Source organism: Myotis brandtii, unplaced genomic scaffold, assembly GCF_000412655.1.
Source record: "Myotis brandtii unplaced genomic scaffold, ASM41265v1 scaffold200, whole genome shotgun sequence".
NCBI classification, from domain to species: Eukaryota; Metazoa; Chordata; class Mammalia; order Chiroptera; family Vespertilionidae; genus Myotis; species Myotis brandtii.
The window spans coordinates 676485-684376 of NW_005357453.1; positions in this window are offsets into that span (position 1 = coordinate 676485).

The following is a 7892-nucleotide window of genomic DNA, read 5'->3' on the forward strand; positions in this document are numbered from 1 at the left end:
ATAATCTCAATAGGCTTCCAGGCTTTAAATACAGTCTATATTCAGATAATGACCAATTTCTTTTCTCCCCTTCCTGGAGCTTCAGAGTCATGTATCTGTGTTCTCAGTATCTCTACTCAGATGTCCAAGAGACCATTCAAACTTCGCATCACTACCACTGAACCGTTAGGGTCTTTCTCACTAAACCTTCTCCACCCATAGGCTTTTTGGTTAATGACAACTTTATCCTCTTAATTTGTCACAGCAAACATATGAGAGTCATCTGGACTATTAGGAAATCCCATGCTTTCAAAATAACTACAGAACCTGGTTCCTTCCTACACACTCCGGAGCTACTAACTTGGACATAGTCTTCACCGCCCTTCCCCTGGATGCAGCACCTCCGGAAAGGCCTCTCTGCTTCTTCTTTCACTCCTGAGGCGGTTTAAAATGCAGCAGCCTCCAAAATGGAAACCAGATCTTGTCATTCCTCTGTTCAAACCCATTTCACACCAAGAAGCCAAAGGCCATGCCTGGCCAAGAAGGCTCTAGTGATCTGGCCTCGCATGGTCAAATCTCTCACACCCCGTCCCTTTCCCGGTGCTGCAGCCACACTGGCTTCTGCAGGCTGGTTGAACCAGGTCAGGGCCTCAGGGCCTTCATCCCAGGTGTTCACTTGGATAACTGTCTTCCCTCCGTCAACTATTTCCTCACATCTTTCCTCCTCAATGAGGCTGCCCTGGCCACCTTACTCATTAATGCTACATTTGCCACCCTTCCTACCCAACATTCTCCATCCCTTCTACCCTGCTCTGCTTCTTTTGCATTATCACAATTTATAAACAAGACTAAGTTTACAAATTAATTATATTGACTGTTTATTGTCTTACCTCCCTACTAGAATGTATGTTTTTCAATGGTGTGGCCTGTGAACCTAGATAGAAATTCATCTAATTCCCCCCAAAACAAGTGAACTAGCAAACCTATGAGAGAGATGCTACCATTTTTATAGATTCAACAACAACAACAGCAACAACACAAAACACTGAAATAGACTTTAAGTAGCTGCCATGATCACAAAAGTAGTAGAGATGGAATTCAAACTCAGCCTCCCGATGCTGCACCCTTAACCAGCATGCAATATCACCTCCTGGTGTATGGGGGGGAAAGGCCGACAGTGGAGTGAGGAACTGATGCTGGGTGCCCAGGAGACAGACTGTTGCTGGCGGCTTCTGCATGCTCAGTAGGCTGTCATGTAGCTAAAAGTTTCAGGATAAAAACTAATTAAAAAAAATACGCCACTTACTCATATGGAGTATAGTTAAACTTAATAATCCCCCTTTGTTGAGTCATTGTATATTCTATGTGGCCCCATTGTGTGGCTCAATTACCTTCACCAGAAGAAGAAACATGTGTAATACCCTAGGCTATCATTCTGTACTAATGAGAGACATAAAAACAACAATATTCCCAAACACATTATTATAACAACACATTGTTTTGGAGGTCAAAGTGATTTGCATAATGTAAGAGTCACCTGAACTCAGGTGGGAAAACCACTGGTGAGGGAGGTCAGTACTAGTAGAGGAATGGTTTATACAATCTGAGCATTAGAAGCTATTTGTGGTTGTCATGTTTATTTGGGAAGTAAATTAAAACATATACAGAGTATAATGCCTTCACCATTTGTCATGCCTTCACCATTTCTGAATATAGATCAATGGGGAGAAATTTTACAGGTGTGCAGTGGGGCTGAGATGAGCCATTTTGAGTTTATCTTTCTGGTAACCCACATGCCATTACACATGAATACACACACACATGTACACACACAAACACAAACATGGATATGTTTCTAGACTTGCAAAATGCCTCATATCTGGCCTCCCAACTGTCCTTCACCCAGGCGTCTAGCACGTTGTTCCCAAATTACCTTTCAAGAACCTAGACATGTCACTCTTCCATTTAAAATGCTGCTATACACCCCTGACCTACTATAGGAAGCACACACTTTTCTGTGTGGCAGCCAGTCATTCAGTCTGGGCACACTCACTGTTGACTCTGCGCCCCTCTCTTCTCCCTCCAGCACTCCAGGCCTTGCCCCATCTCTGTGCTCTTGGCCCTTGCTATTACAGGCGTGCAGTCTCCTCTGGCTCTGTCTAGTCCAATTACACCCAACTTTTGAGAACCACCTCAAACATTACCATTTCTGGGAAGCCTTCTTGGCCAAATCTCAACCCCTTACCAACTTCTGCAAACACAAAGCTAGGATACTGCGGAAAAAAGTTTTGTTCTGGACTTCCTTCACACTTCACGGGCAGTGGTGCTGCTGGTATTTTTGTAATTCTGTGTGTTCTAGCATGAGGTAGACTGTCTCCAAAAGTCTCTAAGAGCTGAAAATCCCCTATGGTGCTTGGGGAGGTAAGTTAGCAGTTAAGCCATCTGGTATCTGTGTGTCTAAACTGTTCATGATGCAATAGTTCTCGGAGAGTTGACTTGGAGGAGCCCAGACCTGATGATAGGAAGTGTGAGTGGAACATTTTCTAGAGTCATCTATCTGCTCACTTCCTTATCACGTCATTCAAGAAGCATTTATGGAGCCCAGTTTCTGCCAGGCACTGTGCTGGGCACTGGAGCCAGCACGGTGAGCACAACGCTGGCCCTGCCTCCGGGAGCTGGGTGCACAGGAAGCAGTTTTGTTGCAGGGAAGTGTATGCTAATAATCACAACGGTGCTGGGGCTCCGTGGCCAGTTCTTTAGCTACAAGAAGAAAGGGTTTGTTTTACTCCCTTCTGTATCTCCTATTGACTTTAGTCAATGTCACCAGCATCACAAACACTTTGCTGCACAGGGAGGTGTTCAGTAAGTGGGGAAGGAGGGAGGGAGAGAGGGAAGTGTCTTGTTTACTAACCTAAGGTACAGTTTCTGACCCAACCATAGAAGTAAATCACAACCTTCTTCACGTCTTCTCTTCAAACAGACATTACTGCAAACTCTGGGAACAAAGGCACCAACACCAGATGTAAGAAAAAAAATAAAAACAATACGAAATAAACTAAAACCCCTGGCCAGCAGCCTGGGTGTGATTAGACCATTGAAGAGGAGTGTTCCCTGGTGATATAAACCCTCAACCTGTCTCCTTTTACTTAAGTGACTTCCAAATCACCTGCTTTTGAAGGCTCTGGGAATTAGATGGAGAGAAGCAGAATGCATTTACAGGACCATAATGGTCTCTCTTTTCATTTTTTAATATTTTTATTCCCGTGAGGCTCTAGACATGTCTTTGCCCTTATTTAATGCAACAGTGCATGTGGGGTAAACTTGGACTGGCATTGTGACAGTCCCTCAGCAGTTTGCAGCATTAAGGGATGGAGGAGAGAAAGGGATACTAAAAGAAGCTGGTAGTAGTGATTGAGATAACAACTGGGATAGCAAAACCCGAGTCTCTCCCCACAAGCAGAGGGCCCAGCAGCGGGGACTGGTTCAGAGGATGTGATGGGCACCATGTAGGAAGCTGGGTGCTTGCTCTCCTTACTCTCCTTACAAACTGAATCACCAGGCTTTCCTTGAGGGAGCTGAGCCCGTAGGCGCCTGCATCCACTGCAGAGAATGAACTGGCATAGTCCTTACCTTTGTATTCCTTTACTGTCAGCTAAGAGCCAGGAAAAGGGGAAGATGATAGAAGATTGTGCCGTTCGGTCTCTATCATCTCAATATTCAAAAGGTAGATTCAGAGGAAAGCTAGCATAAAGAAAAGAACAGCCAAGCTGCTGAGGGCTGTTGAATTTTTAATCCCCAAACACTTATCTCCCTTTCTCTAGTTATTATCTATTTTCAAAGCCCTGGAGTAAAGGGATTGTCTAAGTCCCATTTATTGTCGGCCATTCAAAAGCTTCCTCATGTAGCATGACTAGGAGAAAGCCAGGAGTGAGCTCTTAGAAAAGTTTCCCAGGAGCCAGTGACGATCTCAGAAACTAGATGTTTTGCATTGAGGTGGGAAGTACAAGCAATAGAAATGATGGCTCAGTGATTACAGCAGAACAGCTCTCTGTCCACAGACCCTGAGGCTCTTTATCTTCGTGACCCTGTTTTCACCCCCAAGGCAGGAGATCCCTAAAGACCTGGGTGCAGAACATACATATCCCTGCACTGCCGCAGGGGAGCACTGTTTATCTGCCCCCCCCCCCACACACACACACACACAAACACACACAACGCAGTGAACCTTCGCCTGTGCCCTGAGGTAACTGCATTTGCTGCCCTTCCTCCGTTGGCTTCAGGTTTTCCTTCTGTGAGGGAAGGGCCCAGGAGGGGCTGTGACTGCTCCTCTTGTCTGTCTGCCCCACCAGGGAGCCTTCTTCCATATGCACTGCTCTAGTCTTCCTCTGGAACACCCTACGGTAGGTGGAGAAGCCATCTGTGAGCGGGTCCACATTATCCTGGGTTCTACTGACACCAGGGTTTTATATTCTCAGCCCAGCCCACATTTGGGCCCTTAGCAATTTGTTTGAACTCTTAGCTGATTTCTAACCAGTGCATCGTGTCCCACAGAACATGTTCCAGGGAAGCATGTGTTCCAAGTAAGCAGGTGTTGGCATCCCTTCTCAGCGGTTCTCAACCTGTGGGTTGCGACCCCTTTGGGGATCGAACGACTCTGTCACAGGGGTCGCCTAAGACCATCGGAAAACACATATATAATTACATATTGTTTTTGTGATTAATCACTATGCTTTAATTATGTTCAATTTGTAACAATGAAAATACATCCTGCATATCAGATATTTACATTACAATTCATAACAGTAGCAAAATTACAGTTATGAAGTAGCTTGTCTTCCCTTACATTTTGGGTTAGTTGTTGCCTCTGCATCTTTAGCTCTCTGGTAGGATCAAGATGGTTGTCAATTTGCAGAGTGTCTGTCTCTGTGTGTGTTTTATTGTTTTTGGTGGATAGGGCTGTTGCTTTTTTCAGCTTTCTCCATTCTAAGTGGAAGACAGAAATCAACTGAAAAGTTTATTGAACTCAGTTTCGAGGGTTATATTTTAAAGGGATGCTTTTAAATTGCAATTCTTTCAGAGGAGAGTGATTAGGGTGTTCCTTGGCATGGAAGCCACCGTAAAGGAATTAGAAATATCTAAACTGAAGATAAAAGGCCTAAAGAGAGAACTCTTTAAATGCTCTCAGGATAGCAATCTGGGAGCAAGATTAGACTTAGTTGCTGTTACTCTAGAGGCCAGAAGTAATGGGTGGAGATTATAGGGAAGCAGATTTCTGCTCAATACCAGGGGGAAAACATCCTATTAAAGAGAGCTATTAAAGCTGGGTAGAGTGCTTTTTGAGGTCACGGTCTCCTCTTCTATCTATTTATTTAAAATATATTATTATTAATTTCAGAGAGGAAGGGAGAGGGACCAAGAGATAGAAACATCAATGATGAGAGAGAATCATTGATTGGCTGCCTCCTGAATGCCCCCTACTGGGGATAGAGCCCGCAACCAGGGCATGTACCCTTGACCAAAATTGAACCTGGGACCCTTCAATCCACAGGCCGAAGCTCTATCCACTGAGCCAAACTGGCTAGGGCTGGTCTCCCTTTCTGACAGAGTAAATGGAAGAGTTGGACTTGCATGAAAATTTGTCAAGATATTTTTAAAGGTAGTTTTAGAATTCTAGAATTCCGTTAGGAGTTTGGAGTAGGCAAACTCTGATATATATTCAATTCTTATGATTACAATAAATAGACTCCTTTTATTCATTCTCTCTTTTAAATTCACTCTCAACTCTGGGGTAAGAATCCACTGACTTTCAGGTCCTTACTTATGTGGTGACATTAAGACAGGGAACATCCACCATAGTTTTGAGCACTGAGCTATTAAACAGGGTTTTTTTTTACTTGATTCAAAATGAGTGTCACAAATTATAGATAGTTAACGTTAGTGGTTTTTCTGCTTGAACTGTAATCTTCACCAAAATGCTCTGAAGTGAATATTAAAACTGAAGACAAAATAATGATGATTTACCCCAGCAAAAGCAATGTAATTTTAGTGATATTTTTAAGGCTCAAATGAAGAGATCCCCAAACGTCAAAATCATTTGGTTTTGAGGAGAGAAAAAAGAATCAACTGTATTAGCTAGAGTCGTCCACATGTGAATGCATACATAATGTGAAGTGAAATACAGGTGCGACATGTAGTTATTTAAAAAAAGAAGGGAAGCATAATTTATTCCACAATGCCACCGTAAACCAGTGGCTCCAGTGAAACCAATCAGAACCTGGAAAACCCAGTTGGGGAAAAGGGGCTCATTGGAGACAGGCCCCCAGGGAGCAGAGCTCCAGGTGGTGACAGAGCGGAGGGGAGAGGCACACCTTTGATTGAAGTGCAGTGTTATGTCTGACTGATGATTTCTTTGCAAAGACTCAAGCTGACTTGCTGATATCTCTGGTCTTTTATATGGAAATGGTAGTGCCAGAAGCATAAGTATTTTCTGTGATGTCTAGTTTTTGCTTCTTTTCTATATTGAAAGATGAAATAATAAAATTGCCTTTCTTTAACATGTCATAGAGAAGACACTTTGAACCAGGTCAGTATATGCATAAAGGAATCCCTGGCACTATTGTGAAGTAACACTTAGGTCCAGCCTCCTCTCATTTTCCATTTCGGAAACAGAGTGCTCTCTCCATCCCTTGCTTGTGTCTCCACCATGATCCACCTCTTCTTCAGAAAGGGCCAACCCCAAATTCTCCTGTGGCTCTTGGCTGACCATTGTTTACCATTTGAGAGTAATGTTGGGCTTACAAAGACTGATTTGGCAGATATATTAGACGTGAGAGAGGGGGTGAGTGATAGATACTTTTAGTGCAGAAGATTGTTCCTCTTCTAAGCATAAGATTGAGTCTCATTAAAACAATTTCTTAATCATGGCCTCAGTTCCAAAAACCAACAAAATAGAACCATGGTCCTGTCCCATTATTCCATGAATGCCTCCAGCCATCCCTCTTAATCATGTAAAACAATTTCTTGTGTTATTTTTTTCAAGGCATAAATGCCAGCCATGTGGTCAGCTAGTGTGTACACTGTTCAGGCCCCTTGTTTCTTCACCTCCTCATTTCTTACATTTTGAGTATTCCTCTTGTCTTCACACTTCCTCAGGAAGGATCCCCAGAGAGTCCCCAAAATGAAGCTGAAGAAAGAAAACCAAGATTGATCTAGATTTCTAATTTTAGATCCCCTGTTTAGAGTGTTGATAGGGAAAGAATTTAAAACTGCCAACCACAACTAGGTTACTGAAGTATAAATAACTTATTAGTAGTTTTTGGTTTTCATTTCTAGAACTTTCTTGAAAATTGAAGTTGATTCTTATGCCTATCTTTTAATAAAGAATAATATTTTAAAATTATTTTAACTTGCCCTGGCCAGTTTGCTTCAGTGGTTACAGCATCAGCCCCTGGACTGAAGGGTAACAGGTTCTATTCCTGGTCTACCTCAGTTGCAGTTTTAACCCCCCTCCCCGGTCAAGGTGTGAGCAGGAGGCAACCAATTTATGTGTCTCTCTCATGTCGATGTTTCTCTCTCTCTCTCTCTCTCTCTCTCTCTCTCTCATCCCTATCTCTATCTCTATCTCTCTATTTTCCCATCTCTCCCCTCCCTTCCACTCTCTCTAAAAAAATCAATGGAAAAAGTATCCTCACTCCTCAGGTAAGGATTAAAATATATATATTTCAACCAATCTAGCTTTGGATTTTAATTGTTTATTTCATCATTAATTCATTTAAGAAACATTTTGTTGATTTCCTCCTATATGCTAGATTCTGTGACACATAGAAAAAGAATAAATTCAGTCTGTATTCTCGTTGGTCTTCTCTGTGTGAAGCACTGTGGCCATATAGAGATGACTTAAGATATGGTTCCTG